This window comes from Pseudorca crassidens, chromosome 6 (assembly GCF_039906515.1).
Source record: "Pseudorca crassidens isolate mPseCra1 chromosome 6, mPseCra1.hap1, whole genome shotgun sequence".
Taxonomy (NCBI): domain Eukaryota; kingdom Metazoa; phylum Chordata; class Mammalia; order Artiodactyla; family Delphinidae; genus Pseudorca; species Pseudorca crassidens.
Genome location: NC_090301.1, coordinates 20134100 through 20152087, shown reverse-complemented (window position 1 = coordinate 20152087; position 17988 = coordinate 20134100). Strand labels below are relative to the sequence as shown.

General features: G+C 37.2%; 1 long non-coding RNA gene across 1 annotated transcript in view; it reads right to left on the bottom strand.

The window, feature by feature from the left end:
* LOC137225771 (uncharacterized) overlaps positions 1 to 9069 on the bottom strand; it is a 31006-nt gene extending 21937 nt beyond the window's left edge. Inside the window, exon 1 of the long non-coding RNA XR_010944019.1 lies at positions 8968 to 9069. This is a non-coding gene — a long non-coding RNA (uncharacterized lncRNA). The remainder of the gene's footprint in view (positions 1 to 8967) is intronic.
* Positions 9070 to 17988: the final 8919 nt, after the last annotated feature.

Here is a 17988-nt window from a genome sequence, read left to right as displayed (position 1 = left end):
GAAGAAGGATGTACCCAATCACTCTCTGAAAGTAGGATTTGTAGACAACTTTGGAGAATAGGATTTAGACCTTAAGTTTAGTGGGGCTTCTTATTCCAGCTACCCAAATCTTGGTCCTTAGGAGCCATCAGTTTAAAGAGCTGATCTGTGAGTCTGACCTGAATCCACCTTCCAGCTAGTTTCAAGGACCACAGGCTTGTCTCTACACCCTGGCACAGCTAGAAAACAGAGAAAGGATGGAGAGCCTCTTTTCCCCCACCTTACTGGGGCACTTTGCTCAGGGGAATTTACCACATGGAGTTTACCACAAGGAGAAGACCCAAGACCATGAGCCCTCAATTCCCATGAGAAAACACAGAAACAATACCATGTGTAAACTGTGGGCAACATTTAACACAGTCACTCCACCCACTAGTAAATATGGTTCAGTAAAGGTCAAGCCCTCACCAGTCAACTTCACTATCCACCCCCATCCCCTTTAGGGAAGAGCAAATAGGCAGTTGGAGGGATAAGACAGAAGTATTATATTCCTTCTCTAAGAGACAAAGAGCAAACGTGGGGAGAGGAATAAAATAATTTCTTCCTTCAGCTATCAGAAGAATTTTCTAACTGAAGGAATGGAGAAAACAGGAACAACCAGAAAAAGAAACTTTAGAAAGAACTTTCCTCAGAATATTTAAAGACTAGGAAAGAACCATATCATTCTGCACTTGAGAACAGAGACATATCAAGTGGAACAAAATTCCTAATTTCCCCTCTTGAAATGCATTCATGGTGAGACTTCTCTGATTGATCCCATCTTACAGTCTTCTTGGTTGGTCCTGAAAGATGGACAAAAATTATGAAAGCCGAGTTCTCCCTGATCTTCTTCTGGAAGGTGAAGTGATGGTCTAAGGTACCTGTGATATAGAGCCTGAGAGCAGGGTCCTCACCATTAGGGGAAAAGATAGAATGTTATCTAGACTTTCCCAAGACTGACATGAGAGAAATATACAAAATGTGAATCATTCACTTGAGAACAGCATTGGAAGAACCGATGAAAGCTCAGAGAATGCAGCGGGGAGAAAAACTTACAGGAAAAGATTTCCAGAGATACAGAGAACAATTTCTCAGTGAGCCAGCTTGGAAAAAAACAATTTAAAGGAAGCACATCTTCAGTCTGTCTTTAACAGATGTTTACTAACTCACTGTGGTCCTGGAGCCAGCTGTGGCTGAATAGGGAACATTTTCCATCACAGATCCTTTGTGGTGAAAAAGAATAAAGTTGAAAATGGATGGCACCAGACTGTCCATGATTTATCATTTTAGTCTTGTCACCAAGAATCAAAGAGCCCCATTCAGGGACGCTAGAGCAAAGGAAAAGGCAAAGAAATATTTGATTTGATATGAATCAGTTATTTGAGGTCAATCTGGAAAGTTTCTTTAGAGTAAATAAAAACCCAACATTTCAAAGAAATAAAGAATAATAATCTGGTGATCTCTCATGGCAAACTTTCAAGAATAAAGAATTTAATTTATTAAGGATGTACAGCAGCACATTCTAAGGATGGAGCAATATCTCAACAACTTAATAGGGATAGAATTACTGGGAGAGCAAGCTTTCTCCAGAGGTTATTTTGCCCTTTACCCTGACTCTAAGAAGAGCAGTAGTCAAGCCAAATATGGAAGTCCCCAGTCCTTATGGCTATTACTTGTTCCTGTACTTTGTAGTATTTGGAAGTAGCATGCTTCAATGATAAAATTTAGGCCAGTTTTTCTTTCATCTCTTGCCTCTTCTCAGATTCTTTTTTCTTCTCTCCTGCTTCACAGCTTTTGTATTTGTTGTCCCTATGCCTACAGTGCCCTTGCTTCAACTTTATTTGGCTGTTACCTTCTTACCCTCTGGTCTTGGGTGGAATGTCACCTTCTCCAGGAAGTCTCCCCTTATGGCCTCATCTAAAGTAAAGATGATCTCCTATTATTTTCTCTCCCATTGTTCTGTTTATTTACATCATAATAATTATCAAATTATCACATTTTTATAATTAACAGATCATTAAATAGGAACTTAAAAGGGAAATTAGAAAGTATTTTGAACTGCATGAAAATCAAAATTTGTGTTATGTCACTAAAGTAGTTCTTAGGAGGAAATACATAGTGCCAAACACCGCATTAGAGAAATAAAATAAAATCTCAAATAAATTACTTCAGTTTCCACCATAAGAAATTGTAAAAAGAAGAGCAAATTAAACCCAAAATAAGTAAAAGAGTGGAAATAATAAAGATCAAAGAAGAAATCAATGAAATGGAAAGGAGTAATTATTAGAAAAATAAATGAACTGATGAAATAATAGGTAGTTCTTTAAAAGCATCAATAGAATTGATCATTCTCTAACCAGATCAGGAAAAATCAGAGAGAGAGAGAGAGAGAGAGAGAGAGAAGGTATGAATTATCAATATCAGGAATGAGAGATGGCATTATTATAGATTCTACAAAAATGAAAAGAATAATAGGGAAATATTATGTACAACTTTATGCCAATAATTTGACAACCTAAATGACATGGATAAATTTCTTGAAAGACACAAACTATCAATGTTCACTCAAGAGAAAACAGGTCACATTAACAGGTATAGCCCTATATCTAATAAAGAAATTGAATTTGTAGTTAAAAATCTTCCCACAAAGAAAACTCCAGGTTTAGATGCCATCATTGGTGAATTAATTTTAGGAAGAAATAATACAAATTCTAGGGACTTCCCTGGCGGTCCAGTGGTTAAGACTCTGCGCTTCCACTGCAGGGGGAGTCGGTTAGATCTCTGGTTGGGGAACTAAGATCCCACATGCCTCGCACCTCAGCTAAAAAAAAAAGTTACCAATTCTATACAAACAATCCCAGAAACTTAAACAGGAGAGACTGTTTTCCAACTCTTTCTATGAAGCCAGAATTACCCTGATACAAAAACCATACAAAGACATTATAGGAGAAGAAAACTCCAGACTAACAGCCATCATGAACATAGATGCAAAGCTTCTAGACAACATTTTAGTAAACCAAGTCCAACAATATATATAAAGAATATGGCACATGACCAAACAGGGTTTATTCCAGGAATACAAGTTTTGATAAACATTTGATAATAAATCAATGTAATTCTCTATATTAGAAAGCCAAAAGAAAAAAATGATCATCCTAATAGATACAATAAAGCATTTGACAAAATCCAATATCCGGTTCTGCCCAAAACTTAAAATTAAAACACCCACACACCTTTCGGCAAGCTAAGAATAGAAGGGAACGGCCTCAATCATACTTAATGGTGGAAGAATAAATATTTTCCCCCAAAGATCAGGCACAAGCAAATTATATCTGCTCTCACCATTTCTATTTAATGTTGTACTGCAGCTTCCAGTCAGGAAAATTTGGCAAAAACAAGAAAAAAAGATCTATATTAAAAAGAAGTAAAACTTACTTCACTTACAGATTCCATGATTGTCTGGGTATAAAATCAGATGAAATCTACAAGAAAATCCATTGTATTTCTATATCCTAGCAAGGAACAATTGGAAATTGATATTAAAAACAATATTACTCACAATTTTGAAAAATCAAATAGTTATACATAATTCTGACAAAAGATGTGAAATACCTATGCCCTGAAAACAACAAAACATTGCTGAGAAAAATTAAAGAAGACCTAAAGAAATGGAGAGATATATTTTGTTCATGGATTGGAACATATATTGTTAAGATATCAATTTTCCTCAGACTGATCTATATATTCAATGCAATACTGATCAAAATATCAGCAGATTTTTTATTTGACAATATGACAAGCTGATTCTAAAATTCATATGAAAATTCAAAAAACCTAGAACAATAAAAGCAAGTTTGAAAAATAAAAGCAAAGTTGGGTGTCTGTCACTACTAGACTTTAAAACTTATTATAAGAACTACAGTAATAAAGACAACATAATACTGGCATCAAGATCAATAAACAAATCAAGGGAAAAGAAGAAAGAGTTCAAAAATAGCCCCAGAGAGACATGCATATTTGATTTTCTTTTCTTTACCAAGGCGCAGAGCTGATTTACTATAGAAAGGGTAAGCATCAAAAAAATATGCTGGAATAACCAAAGATATCGATATGCCAAAGGATGTTCTTCAATTCATATCTCACACCACATGCAAATATTAACTTAAAATGGACCGTAGAATGTAAAACTTATACCATAAAACCTTTAGAAGACAACATAGGAGAAAATTTCTGTGAACTTGGATTAGGCAAAAATGTCTCTGTTACTACACCTAAATCACAATACATAAAAGAAAAATATTAATACATTGAACTTCATCAAAAACTGCTCTTCAAACATCACTGTTAAGAGAATGAAAAGACAAACATAGCCTGGGAGGAAATATTTGCGAAAAATATATCTGATAAAGAAGTTGTGTCCAGAATTTATAATGAACTCTCAAAATTCAATAATAAGAAAGCAAAAAAACAAACAAAAAAAACCCCAACAACAACAATAAAAACAGGCAAAAGGTTTAAACAGACACTCACTACAGAAAATGTATGACTGGCAAATAAGCACATGAAAAGATGCTTACATCATTGTTTATTAGGGCCATGCAAGTTGAATGACAATAAGATACTATTGCACATTTACTGGAATCACTAACATTTAATACATTGACTCATACCAAGTAGTGGATAGGATCTGAGGCAATGTAACTTTCATATATTGTCGGTAGTAATGCAAAATGGTATATCGACTTTGGAAAACAATTTAAGAGTTTCTTAAAAGGTTAAATATACACTTATCATAAAACCCAGCAATCTTCACACAAAAAACCTATACATGGCAGCTTGTTTTATAATTGTCCCAAACTGGAAATGATCCAGATGTCCTTCATTGGGTTAATGGTTAAACAAAATGTGATATGTCTTGTACATATAATGGTAATAAAAAAGAATTAATTATCAATATAATCCACGACATAGATGAATCTCAAAATAATTGTTCTGAGTGAAAGAAACCAAACCCCTCAAAAAAGATGCAACAATAAGGTTGAAGAATATCCAGTGTTCTACCCCAACCAGCCAATAGGATTCAGAAATAATTTTTGTTTGTCAGTTATACCTATGGTATGAAACACGTAGAAGATGTCAGAACCCATACCACTTGATTATGCCTGCAGACACTAGCTTATTTTCTGGTGTGCATTTTGAGATCACATCCTTTTATTTGCCATCACTTGGGTAACCGACATTTCTTTGGACACCTCCCTCCCCCTTCTACCACTGCCATCACAAGGCAATCTCCAGAGTTGTAACTCAGAACTTGGGAGCTGCTAGACCCATGCTCTGGGAAGATTAGACATTCTGTGATACTACCCTTGAGTTGCAACTATGATGTTTCTAGCTGGAAGTGGGAAAAACTTAATCATATAAGATGATCCCCAAGAGAGTACTCATGCCAGAAACCTCGAAGTTCAAATTCTCCAGAAACATAGCCTTGTCCTATATCCTGACTCATTCATCTCCCTTACTCTTTCCTGAGAATTTGAATCATGGAGAGCTGCTCTTGCCCGGTGTGGACAAATGGGGTAGGTATATGACAGGTGAAACACATGTTCACCTTATGCTCTACATTATGCTTCTGCCTTACCCCTACAGTTTGGCCTATGGGTTGTTTTCTTCATAGCTTCTAAAACCAGGATTGACTTATATTTTTTAATCTTCTACTTAATTTTATGACTAGTTTTCTGGTTAAAACCCCCAATTAAATCCATCCCAGGGGAATCTATTCTGTGGTCTGCCTTTATGGTCAACATCTCCTGTTCCATCTGTCACATTCTAATGAGGGGATCCAGCCACCCATCCTGAGTCTTCCATGCTGCTCTGCAACCTCTCTCTCAGGTCTACCTGAGTTGCAGGAGTTGCACACCCATAGGGATTGGAGAATTCTTAGAACCAGCTTACACACAGGAATTCTTTATACTTCTTCCAGTCCAAACAGCTGCATGTAAAGTACATATTCTTAAAAGGGTTATCATTGGCTAGGTCATCTCTCTCCAAACTCCTCTCCTAGCAGTCTCCAGTCCCTATCACCTCCATCTAATTCAACTCACTGGCATCGTTGCCTTAGGGAAAGTGAGAGTGGGAATTTCTGGGCCAGGAGCCATAGCCTAAGTGAATGGGAGAAGGATTTGAATGCATCCTGTTGGCATCTCAGAGAGAGTCAATTAACCCCTGAGGAATCAGAAATACTAGATAGTCCTATGACATTTCAGTAATGCCAACATAGCAATTTGTATTAGTGCCACATACTTATTGAAGAAGGAAGTGAGTGAAGAGGAGCAAAGAAAAGAAAACAAAGAAATAAGTGGGGAAGGCAGGATGCTAGCTTCTCTTTTTCTGCCTTCCTGGACTGTTTGGAAACCAAGAGTCCTAAAAAAGTTTAGTCATGACTCTCCAACTTTGCCCATCGCTGGACTCCTTCTGGGTTACCACTGCCAAATATTTGAAAATTTTTGAAATTATTTTTATGGAAATATAGCCAAAAGTTTCAGGGAAACAGACAAGTTTCTAAGAAGTTGGACTTCAAGAAAGGGTTCAGTGTGAGTAGAAAGGAATATTTTAAACAAATATGGTACTAAGACCTTGGCTATATTCAGGAATGATTAACAGCATTTAAGAATTGGTGAGAAAAATACCAAGGGGTATAAAGTTGTTTATTTAAAAGATGAAACAAAGTTTCTGAAGGGTTGATAAAGAACTACCCCATTTTGATAGAATGATTCTCTTTTTCCTCTTCTTTCTCTTTTTTATATCCATTTTAATAATGTATATGGCACTGTAATCCACTCCCATTAACTTTCCAGACTGCAGTGGTCAAACATCTCAACTATGGGTTCAGGATTCCATTTGCTTCTTAGCAGCAGTGTAGCCCAAATGGAGGTTCACCTCTTAGAGTGATGGCCAAAGGTCCTGAAAAACCATACAGAAACCATACAAACCAGCTATGCTTCCATTTGTATCTCTTTCCTTGATGACTAGAATCTCTGCATTAGCATGCAATGAGCACAGCTATAAAGATGGACTTCACCACTTTTCCTCTACTTATCTCATCTCCAGACACATGGTTTTTCTACTGTGTAAGATTTCATTCTAGTATGCCCTTTGGACCTGACATTCCTAGGTATCAAACATCCTGTGTTTTAGGTTTTTCTATCCCTACTTTATTTCAAAACTAAGAGTATGCCATAAATAAAACGGAGTAAGATTCCTCAGGTAATGTTTATTTTATCTGCTAATCAGTGGCTTCCTAACTTTGTTAGAACAAGCCCTCTAAAGAGCTTGCTACAGGAGAAGGAACATAAAAGGTAAATTAGAGAAAGCAAGTGAATATTCAGGAACATTCCAGGGGTCTCCATGACCCTCAGACACAGAATATTAGAATTTGGAAAGAACTTGAAATTATGGTTTGACTCCTGCCAGTTTCACTGGTTGTGGAGCTAGCCAGGTAAGCCTGGACACCATTTGCACTCTCTAAGTGAGAGTGACAGAGCCAGATCTGGGACCCAAGTTTTCTGATACCTTTCTTCCATGAAGACTTCCAAATTACATTACTTAGATGCTTGCTCACTCTTGAATGCAAATGGAGAAATACAAGCTTTTTTTCCATCTGGGATGAGCATTGTACCCTTTATTCAAAGTGTTCTCAGTCCTCAAAGCTGCAGCTACAAATGGTCAGGTCACCTTTAGAGGGCCACTGGGAGAGAGGCCCCAAATCAATCATACAACATCCACTAGCAGCTCTGAAACCTCCAAGGAGCAGCAAACCTCTTGGGAGAAATCAGCACTGACCAGTGGTTTCCCTTTTCTACAAACAGGTTTTCTATCTCAAGGTTCTTAGCTCTAAACCCCAATCTCAGCTCTGGAAAAGCAGGTCTTCCTTAAAGAGCCAGCTCTTGACCTTGCTCACTAAGGCCTAGAGAGTTCTTCATTCGTCATGGAAAATTTCCTAGGCAAAAGGAATGCAGTTATCTTAATTCTACCCTTATGTTTATATGATTTTTTTCCTGGGGATTTCTACTTTTAATTGAAAATAGAGAAAGAGGAAGAAAAGAAAATCTTTGAAGAACACATTTTATAGCTCCCCGTACCCAGGTATCCACCACCTCAAGCAACCGGGATTGTGTGGTCAGATCATTTCCAGAGAGTATTCTCCTCTCCTGAAGGCTCACCTGTTTCAGCCTGCTAGACCTGCTTTGAAATTCATCTAGTTCTCAGGATGTTAGCTGGATTCTGAATAGGCAGGCTGCAGAACTATTGAGGAAAAGACAAGAGAAAACAGGAATTAGCATGACAACAGCAATTTAAGTTATACAATTGGCCAAAGTTTGCCAAGGAAGATTTTGAGTGCTAGAATAGAGTTTTAAATCTCCATGAATAGTTTAAGATTTAGGTCAAGCCAGGGATAGAATAAAATAAAAATAAAAATAAATCAAATGACAGAGATACTCATCTAATTCATTTTCCCATCTATGAATAACCTGGCATGCAGGCTAAGGAGAGAGCTTGTGCAAGGCAAATATTCTGAAGGGATGTTTTTTCCCTCTGGTTCTCTATGCTGTCCTTCCTTTTGGATTTTGTCTTTCAGTCCGAAGAACCATAATACCCTCATGTCCTAAGCATGTTTTGTAGATTAGTCACTTTCTAGCATTTGCTTTCCTTTTCAAGCTCAACTTCTGACCTTTGAAATCTGAGGCTTTCTGTCATCCTTATTTAATACATCCCAGCTTCTCTCTTTTGACCTGTCTGTCCATGTCTCAGACTTGCCTCTCCACCACCTTAGCCCTCAATCACCTAGAACCAGCCCCAACCAGAGAGGATGAGATAAGCCAAGCCTGCTTTCTGAGCCCTCAAATTTCCCCAGCCCTAATCTCCTGTTGTTTTGGGGATTTAATGACCTACCTTATATTAATGTATGAATCCCCAGCATCTTCATGGACAAGACTGCCTTTCCCAGGATGCAGGGTCCAGTTCTGTGGAATTCCCTATGTTTTTCTTCCTCAGGAATCTGTCAATAGGTAAGAATTTGAAAAAAAAATTTAGACCTAGTCATGAGTGCCTGAAAAGTAACCTCATAACTTGACAGAGTTCTAAGAATAACAATGCAGTTTTTAACTCTGTAATCTCATACAATTCTCACAGTCATCCTATGAGGTAGCATAGAGACATATTACAGATAGCTGTGGCCCCAGGTGAAAAAGGAATTGTCTAAGGTGATGTCAATAGCTTTTCATCTCAGAGTAAAAACCAATGTCCTCAGCATGGCCTTCAAGGGCCTATGTGATCTGTCCTATATCTTTCTCTCCAACCTCATTTCCCACCACTCTCTGACTCTTCATTGATTTTTTATACTTTCTGTTAACACATAATTTTCCAAAGTTTAAAAATGTCATTCTAATAAATATATAAAATCAAGATATCAAATATTTTATTGAACTCACTAATTAATGAGAGAATCAGTAAGCTCTTAGGATTGGTTCAAAAGAGAATTTTAAGAACAGAGATATATGTATACATATACTGTAAGAAATATTGAAGTGAATTTGTTAATGGATGCAAAACTGGCTAATATTGTATGAGACAATAAAGTGTAATGTTTGAATCAATAAAGTTGACATGCATTTATCCAGGAGAGTACTCAGATTGCTAAAATCAGGAATGAAAGAAGAGACATCACTACAAATCCTATAGAAATAAAAAGATTTATAAGGAAATACTATGAACAACTGTATACCAACAAACTAGATAACTTACATGGAATGGATAAATCCCTAGAAATACACAAGTTAAAGAAACTTCCTCAAGAGATACAGAAAATATGAATAGATCTATAACAAGAAAAACAATTGAAATTGTAATTTTAAAACTTACCAAATATTCAAAGAATTAATAGCAATCCTTCAGAACCCTTCCAAAAAATACTAAAATAGAGAACATTTCTCAATTCAACATTTGAGTCCATTATTACTAGGTCTTCACACATGAAGACACCATAAGAAAATAAAACAACAGACAAATATCCCTTATGAACATTGACACCAAAAATAACAACAACAGCAACTCAACAAAACACTGGCAAATCAAATCAAGTAACATAAAAAATATTCCCTTATAAATCTTTTTATTTATATAAGATTTGTAGTGATGTCTCTTCTTTCATTCCTGATTTTAGCAATCTGAGTACTCTCCATAAATGCATGTCAACTTTATTGATTCAAACATTATACTTTGTTGTCTCATACAATATTAGCCAGTTTTGCATCTGTTAATAAATTTACTTCAATATTTCTGACAGTAACATAAAAAACCTACACCAAGACCAAGAGGGACTTATCTCAGAAATGCAAGATTAGTTTAACATCTGAAAATCACTTAATGTAATGCATACCATATTAATAGAATAAAGGACAAAGCCATATGGTCATCTCAGTGGACACAGAAAAAAGTATCTGATGAAAATTTAACACTCTACATGATTAAAAATACTCAGCAAACCATAAAGAAAGGAACTCTTTCAATGTGATAATGACCACCTATGGAAAACCCACAGCTATCATATTTAATATTAAAAGACTGAATGCTTTCACCATAAAATCAGGAACAAGACAAGAAGGTCCAATCCTGCAACTTCTCCAACATCATAATGAAAGTTCTAGCCAGGGAAATTAGACAAGAAAAACAGGGCGGGGCTGGGGGAAGGCACCCAGATTGGAAAGGAAGATGTAAAAGTCTCTCTCCTTGCATATAGCATGATATTGTGTAGAGAAACTCTTAAGAAATCCACTAAAAACTATTAAAACTGATAAATGAGTTCAGTAGGTTGCAGGATACAAGATCAATATACAAAATTCTCTTGTATTTCTATACAGTAACAGTGAAAATTTTGAAAATGAAATTAAGAATTCAATTCTATTTACAATAGTATCAAAAATAATAAAAATACTTAGTAATACATTTAATAAAAACAAGACGGGCTTCCCTGGTGGCGCAGTGGTTGAGAGTCGGCCTGCCGATGCAGGGGACACGGGTTTGTGCCCTGGTCTAGGAAGATCCCACATGCTGCAGAGTGGCTGGGACCGTGAGCCATGGCCGCTGAGCCTGCCTGTCCGGAGCCTGTGCTCCGCAAAGGGAGAGGCCACAACAGTGAGAGGCCTGCATACCACAAAAAACAAAAACAAAAACAAAAGACATACATGGAAAATTACAAAATATCATTGAAAGAGATTGAGGAACATGTAAATAAGTGGGAAGATATTCCTTGGTCACCCATCAGACAATGTACTATTGTTAAGATGACTTTACTCCCCGGTTTGATCTACATATTTGTAACTATTACTATCAAGATACCAGATGCCTTTTTACAAAAATTGACAAGCTAATCCTCAAATTCATATAGAAATGCAAGGAACCCAAAAAAGTTAAAACAATCTTGAAAAAGAACGACAAAATTAGATAACTCATTTTCCAATTTCAAAACGTACTCTAAAGCTATAGTAACCAAGAAAGTATGAGAATGGAACAAGAATAGACATATTGATCCATGAAATAGGCCTGAGTTCCATAAATAAACCCATAAATTTATGATCAATTGATGCTCAACAATGATGGAAAAACAATTTTGTGGTGAAAGAACAGTCTTTTTAACAATTGGTGGAGGGCCCACTGAATATCCATAAGCAAAACAATGAATTTGGACCTTTACCACACAACATACACAAAATTAACTCAAAATCGATCTTATATCTAAAGGTAAGAGCTAAAATACTAAAACTCTTAGAAGAAACCATAAGAGTAAACCTTCATGGTCTTGGGTCAGACAATGGTTTCTTTGAAATAACACCAAAAACACAAAGAACAAAAGAAAAAAATAGATAAACTTAAAATTAAAAAGTTTTATTCTGCAAAAAATACCATCAAGAAAGTGAAAGATAATTCTCATAATGGGAGAACATAGTTGTAAGTCATATATTTGATAAGGGACTTTTTTTCCAGAATATATACACATACATTCTTCTTTTAAATTGAAGTATAGTTGATGTACAATATTATAAGTTTCAGGTGTACAACATAACGATCCACAATTTTAAAGGCTATATTTCAATTTAAAATGTTGACTATAGTCTCTACATTGTACAATATATCTTTGTAGCTTATTTATTTTATACATAGTAGATTGCCCATGTTGTTCCAAATGGCAAAATTTTCATTCTTGTTTATGGCTGAGTATTATTCCATTGTGTATATATATATATACCACATCTTCTTTATCTTGGACACTTAGGTGGCTTCCATATCTTGGCAATTATAAGTAATGCTGCTCTGAACATTGGCATGCATGTAACTTTTTTAATTAGTGTTTTTGTTTTTTGGAGGCATATACCTAGGAGTAGAATTTCTGGGTCATATGTTAGTTCTATTTTTAGTTTTTTAGGCAACCTCCATATTGTTTTCCACAGTGGCCACACCAATTTACATTCCCACCAACAGCACAAGGGTTCCCTTTTCTCCATATCCTGGCCAACATTTGTTATTTGATTACAGATGATAGCCATTCTGAGAGGTGTGAGGTGATATCTCATTGTGGTTTTAATTTGCATTTCTCTGATGTTTTAATTTCATTATTTTACATGTAGCTGTCCAGTTATCCCAGCACCACTTATTGGAGAGCATGTCTTTTCTCCATTGTATATTATTGCCTTCTTTGTCATAGATTAATTGATCGTCAGAATATATATTCTTAAAATTCAATAGTAAAAGACAAAATTTTTAATGGGCAAAAGATTTAAACAGACATTGCTCCAAGTAAAAATATTAAAATGGCTAGGTGCATGGAATGATGTTCAACATCATTAATCCTTAGGGAAATACAAATTAAAATCACAATGACATATCACCTCACAGCAGCTAAAATGGCTATATTTAAAATGATGGATGATAATAAGTGTTGACAAGAATGTGGATATATTAGAATCCTCATACACTGAGGAAATATAAAATGATACAACCATCCTGAAAACAGTTTGATAGTGCCTCAAAATATTAAGCATGGACCTACCATATGACCCAGCAATTCCACTGCTAAGTATACACCCAAAAGAAATTAAAACATACACTCACACAAAAACTTATTTGTGAATGTTTATAGAAATATTACTTATACTATCCAAAAAGTAGAAAAAAACCCAAATACCCATCAATGAATGAAGAGATCAACAAAATGTGTTATATCCATACAATTGAGTATTATTTATCGATAAACAATGAAGTATTAATACACGCTACAATATGGATAAACCTTGAAAACATTATGCTAACGTATAGTTGCAAAAACCATAAGTTGTATGATTACATTTATATGAAATTTGCAGAATAGGCAAATCTATAGACAGAAAGTAGATGAGTCATTGCTTAGGGCTCCTAGGGGGAAAGGGAATGACGGAAGGGAATACAGAATATCTATTAATGGGGTTTCTTTAGAAGGTGGACAAAAATTAGATTGTAGTGATATTTGTACAACCCTGTAAATATACTAAAAAAAAAATTGAATAGTAAACTTTAAAAGACTGAGTTGTATGGTATAAAACATTGTATCTCAATAAGGCTGCTTGTTTGGGGCCATCTTTTCTATAGGGTAGAATTCAGTTGTATCTGTACTGGACAAAATTCGTTATACTTTGGAAAGAATCACTTGCATCACTCTCAGTTTTCTACAAATTGAATTCTGCCTCTACAGAATTATAAAATAACTTGGGCAATAGGAATTCAGTCAGAGGGGAATATCTCAGTATAATCAGATAATCTCCAGAAAGTACCTTAGACAATTCCCAGGTCTCCGCTGAAAGGATACTCAGTATTATCTTGCCCATTTCCAAATCTTGGACAATTTTTTCCTGACACGCCCTTGAAAACTCCAAGCATGTTCCTACCACAAGGCCTTTCCAGTTTTATTCCCCCTGCTTCAATCTCTCTTCATACATATTATTACCTGGCTTATTTCCTCTTCTCCTTCTGGTCTCTACTCAATTATTACCTTCCAGAGAGAGCTTCCCTAGAGTACATACATTAGTTATTTACTGCTATTTAACAAATCATCCTCAAAAGCTCTGGCTTCAAGCAACAAATATTTAGTATCACAGTTTTTCTCAGTCAGGACTCCAGGAGCAGCTTATCTGGGTGGTCTGGCTTATGGTCTCTCATTCAGTTGCAGTCAGGATGTCGGCAGGGACGGCAGTCATCCAAAGGTTTGACTGAGGCTGGAGAATTGGTTTCCAAGATGGCTCCTTTACCTGGCTGTTGGCAGGAGGCCTCAGGTCTTTGCCACATGAGCTTCTTAAGCTGCTTGAGTGTCCTCACAACATGACAACTAACTCCCCCCAGAGCAAATAATTCAAGAAAAACCAGTGGAAGACACAATGACTTTATTATTCAAAGTCATACCCTCTCACTTCAATCTCATTCTACCTTTTAGAAGTGAATCATTAAGTCCAGCCCCTACTCAAGAGGAGGGAAATTAGGCTTCACCTATAGAAGAGAGTATAAAAGAATTTGTGGACATATCTTAAAGCACACTAACACACTCTTACACAAATATACCCTCTTGTATGGTACTCTCTATTGCCTTATTCATTTTTGTTTTCTTCATAACATTTGATATGATTACATGTTTATGTGGCAATTACTGACTTACCCACTACAATGTAAGACCTGTGGGAACAGGAAATTTGCACTATCCTACACTGAAAACTCAGCACCTAGAATAGCACTAGACATATAGCAGCTCAATGACTATTTTGTTTCCTAAATAAGTGAAAGTGTGGATGAGGTTTTAAGTTACAGGAGGAAAATCAGGCTTGGAAACTAGGTGTTATGACTCCTAACCTGGTATGTTTCCCAATATTTTATCTTAGAGGAATTCTACTGATGAAATGTAACTTAAACTGTGGTTTGTGGGAAGAAAAAGAAAAACCCTCCCAGTCCTCTATGAATTCACTCCAACTGAGTCCTCGTCCACTCTTTCTAGATCCAAGACAAACCCTGCTGACCAAAATTGAGAAAAGTCTTTCTCTACTCCATACACACAAAAACATTCCCATTTTTTAAGCATCAGTGAGGGGGCTTGGTGGGGGACAGGGACCATGAAAATGTCTCTGTTAGCCCCACATTTCCTCCCCTACTTATAAAGAGAAAGTTGGGGAAGCACTGAAGCAAGTCTAGAGCCTAGGGTTGAACACAAGCATTGCGTCTGGCTTTAGGAGTAAGAGATCTTGAACACTACCTTGCATATTCACTTTGGTTTATTCAGGATTTAACAGCATTTCTGAAGCCAAATGTTGATGCTGCCTGGCTCTGGGGAATAAGGAAATCCACATGCAATTAGGAAGCAGATTGTAATGGAAAGTACACAGGATTGGTACTGCACTGTTAATTTGCTGGAAGTCTTATTTTCCATACCTGTAAAATGGCAGGTGCAATTGGAGAGAGCATAGATAAGTTCAAATTCCTATTCACGTTCTAAAATTCATATAAAGTTCAGAGATGTCTTAATATCCCTTGAATAGTATTTTTCAGCTTCTTACCAGAAATTTCAACAAGGATCAGCACAGGACGCACTTGCATTTCTCTCTCCCTTCCCTAGCAGCCTCTAGACTGTAGGAAGATGGGACCAACACACATGCACACATACACACACACACAAACAACGCAAAGTCTATGAAAGGAAAAAAGTCATTTCATCGTAATTTTTGTAGAACAGAGAAAGGTGATGGGAGATGTTGAAGACAAACTCCATCCATTCATATTGTATGACACTAGGCAATATGAGGCAAATGCCAACATTGGGACGCTGGAGAATGAAAGTCCTAGATATTCCCTATCACTGCCCAGCCTGAGTGGAGGCAAGAAGAATGCAACTACTCACAGGTTGAGAGGAGGGTGTTATTTCAAAACTGATGGTGAATTCACCAGCTCTCAGCAGGTGTACCATCTCACCATTCCTCTTGGTGTCCCTTTAGTGAAGCTTCTAAATTAAGACAAAAGGAGCCCTGGTCCTTGGGGCAACACCAAGCCTCAGGAGTCACCTCATTGAGCCTGGCATTCTGGTTGAAGAGATGGTGATGAACGTGGGATGAGAATAAGAAATTGATATTCACCATCTAGTTAATCTGCAGCAGGAAAAAAAAAGTGTTTTAAAATCTCCTGTCAATGTTGTCTGTCTCTGCTGAGTGGAAGAGTGGCACCCCAAAACAATGTGTCGATAAAATAAAAACAATGGCCACTCTTTGTAAGCCTTGGCTCCAGGCAACTCCCTTCCCTGCTGTGACAGCAGAAGGAAAGGTCACGAGACCGTCTCCCTTGGGAATGTCTGGGAAATCATATCCTGGCTAAAGGTTTGAGTCCTAGGGCTGCCACACGGCAATCAAAATCTCCTTTAGCAGGATGGAGGAGGAAGAAGAATAAAAAGGTTATTGGGAGGTGGGGAATGAGTGAAAGGGCAGAAAATTCAGATTTTTATTTTGGGGCCTGTGATATTGTTAAGCTGACAAATAAATGAATATCAGTGCTAAGAAAGCTCTCAGAGATGTAATCCAATGCCCTTGTGTTTTAGATGAAGAAATGGCAAAGAGGTTAAAGGATCCATTCATAGTCATGGTAGTGGGAAGATCAGGTAAGGAAGCTATTGTTAGAGTTGCAGACAGGACTGCAAGGGTCTGAAGAATACAAGAAACAAGTGAGAACCAAGTCAAGGTGCTGGCTTCAACTGGTTTATACAAACAGTGAGCAACCGTATTTAGTAACTATTAAGAGGGAGTACAGTAAGGTTGAAATCTAGGATGTTGGTAGATTGCTGGCTTGGAGACTGAGTGCATCAACTGTGTGACTTAATAAGATGGGAGACACAGGAGAGGGAACAGGTCAGGAATATGAGACTCTGTTTCCTATTTGAGAGGGAAATTCAATTGCAATGTCCATTAGTCAGTTAGGCTTAGAGCTCTGGAGAGGTTCAGATTTGAGGGACAACAGCATGTAATGGAAGTCACAGGAGTGGATGAGTTCTTTGAGAACAAATTTGTGAAAGGGGGAGCAGAACACAGCACTTGAAGAACACTGGTGCTTGGGAGGCAGAGAGAGAAGAAAAGAAATGAGAAAACAGGAGATGCCAGAGGGGTAGGGGAGAACCTGGAGTGGGAGTGGGAGAGCTGAAAGCAGCGCACTCCAGCATCCAAGGATTGTTGGGCCCATGTGTGCATGGCCAGGCTCTGGGAACTTTTGTTCTTTCCTAGTCTGTCTGTCCTTTCCTGGTCAGAATGAGGCAGGAAAATCTTCGATCCATTTGCTGTGTTTTGTCCTCCTAGACTTCCTGGTATGATGAAGTTGTGAGAATCCTGATGCAAAGCCACAGTTCCTAGATGTAACTCAGGGTGGGTGCCTCTAGACTCAGCCTCCACACAGAGGTTTCCCTGAATGCCCCATTGACCCCACTTTAGGTGTCCTACACGGAGGGTCTGGTGTGCAGATGTGTATCTTCAGGCCAGGTAGATGCTCCATCAATATCTGTGAAATCGCAACCATCTAGACTGTCTCCTGTTTAGCAGACATAGATAGAGATTTGCAGAAAAGATGAGAGGAAAAAGGGAGAAGAGAAAGAGTAGGGAAAATGGATAAAAAGAGCAAGAAAACAACAGTTAAAACCAACATTTAAATAGAAGTCTTTGCTTTCAAAGACTCAGTTTCTCTCTGAATTCTGCAAAGTGTCATTAGCAAATAGGCAGTAAGCTTCCACTATGTCCCCTCAACTCAGTTTGAAACAGGAGATACTTATTTCCAAAGAATCTTAAACTAGTAGGTTTCTCAAATCAAGAAATATAGACAATGGGATGAATAGGTCAGGACTTCAAATGAGCTCTACAAATCGATGAACTAGGA